The sequence below is a fragment of the Amphimedon queenslandica genome, unplaced genomic scaffold (genome assembly GCF_000090795.2).
Source record: "Amphimedon queenslandica unplaced genomic scaffold, v1.1 AMPQUscaffold_5935_Cont22103, whole genome shotgun sequence".
Lineage (NCBI taxonomy): Eukaryota > Metazoa > Porifera > Demospongiae > Haplosclerida > Niphatidae > Amphimedon > Amphimedon queenslandica.
The window spans coordinates 1-1,771 of record NW_003553770.1 but is presented as its reverse complement, the minus strand read 5'-3'; the positions used below and the strand labels follow the sequence as shown (position 1 = coordinate 1,771).

Here is a 1,771-nt window from a genome sequence, read left to right as displayed (position 1 = left end):
GGAGGAGTAGCAACAACAGCTGCTGCTGGTGGAGTCGTGGCAAAGGAGGCACCCGGGTCTGAAAAAGCCACCGACGTATATTCGGTTTTATGATATAGTACATTTTTGTGTTACTTTAGTAATGCATCAAAAGCTAATAAATTCAAACCAAGAAGGAAAAGGTTAGTATCACGTATTGTAATGATTCATCGTAATACGCACGTATAATGGGTACTAAAGTTGACATGTATACGACTCCATTGAACTCTTCATGTCTGGGGTTTGGCGGGTGGGTACTGATTTCGTGCTTTCTGTAATGTTTTTTTTAGTGACGATTTGCCTATTGCATTCTTGGCATATGTTACGCAAACATGTACATTTACGCTGCGTAATCTCAACCCAGCACGTGTCACATTACGCTTGAGCGTTTGTGATCAAGGTATGTGCGCACGTGCCGTGGAAGGATAGTCTCGTGTATTGGAATAGTGTCGTCAATGTTTAAGGAAGGAATTACTTAGTTTTAGCTACCCTTGTACATGTACATATGTATGCAGGTATTGTCACTGCACGTATATGCTGTTGCTATTTTGAAAGTCAGACTATAATTGCAACTTTTCAGTGTAATGTCTACCGGCATTCCCATTAGATTCATTGTTTCTGATTTTTAACAGTCATTGGCGATTCACTGTTTAAATATTTTGACATTACATGCATGTACATGTACATTGCCTGTTTTAATCAGCCTATGAAATGAGGAATTTGCATAATTACGGATGCAGTCTTGCATGCATGTATTAATTAGCATTAAAAGTACGGCCAACTGGATTATTAGGCACTGATTGCTGTTGGTTTTACACTATGCAGTGCGAGTGACGCTATACAGGTGCGTAGACTATTAATGATATTGTTGTAAATTGCTGTTTGTGTTTAGTGCTAACAGTGAGTGGTGGGCCGAGTTGCGCAAAGAGGAAGACGAGAGAATTGCTGAATGGTCCAAGAACTATTGGGACAGGGTAAGTAATAAGTGTAATTGACCTGACAGTCAAACCTGTACACTTTGAGACCCAATGAAACTCTACTGATTATGGTATTGTCCGTCTTTTCAGTTATTAATACCAAGAGCCTTGGACTCTTGTTAATGCACGTTTATAATGCATGTGGTATGCTTACAGTGTCGGTCCCGCCTGATTATAAAAGTGTCCCTGTTTTAGAGGGTTCGGCAGGTATGTATGTTGTACCTGTATACTTGAACATTTAATATGCACGTACATGACCGGTAACATCATGTACTGTATTCATGCAAGCTTCCTGTAGTATCCATCCTGTGTGCATAATGAGCAAGAGGTAATGCAATCTTTTGCATGCATTGTATGTAAGTGTATGCGACATCAGTACTTGTAGCAATTAATGCATGCACATGCGTGTCTATGTATAAATGTTATGAACATGTACATGTATAACGCGTGCACTATTTTCTATTCTTTATAGGCAAAAGAAAGGAGAGAGGGTGTAGGTAGTGATGCACCAGCTAGCGATGACATACTTACAGCTACATCAGGCTGTCGTGCCATTGCTCCTAATGCTGACAGGTAAAACACCAGAGCACTGTATGCCTGATGTATTATTTATGCATTAAACATGTTACACCATGTAACCAATCAAGTTTTAAAAAGGTTGCATTTTAAATCGAAGGGTTTCATTAGTATATTGAATCCCTGAGATGCTCTGATTTTGAGTGAAGTAAATTTTGTGTATTGCTAAACTTTTGGTGGTGGCTAGTTTAGTTTGGCCA

The 1,771-nt window shown here is 39.4% G+C and overlaps 1 long non-coding RNA gene across 1 annotated transcript; it reads left to right on the top strand.

Annotated features, from left to right (window-relative positions):
• The first annotated feature begins 6 nt into the window (after positions 1–6).
• LOC109592221 (uncharacterized) lies at positions 7–1,567 on the top strand. The gene is made up of 3 exons (XR_002190239.1): positions 7–161; positions 911–992; positions 1,468–1,567. It is a non-coding gene; the product is annotated as an uncharacterized LOC109592221 (long non-coding RNA).
• Positions 1,568–1,771: the final 204 nt, after the last annotated feature.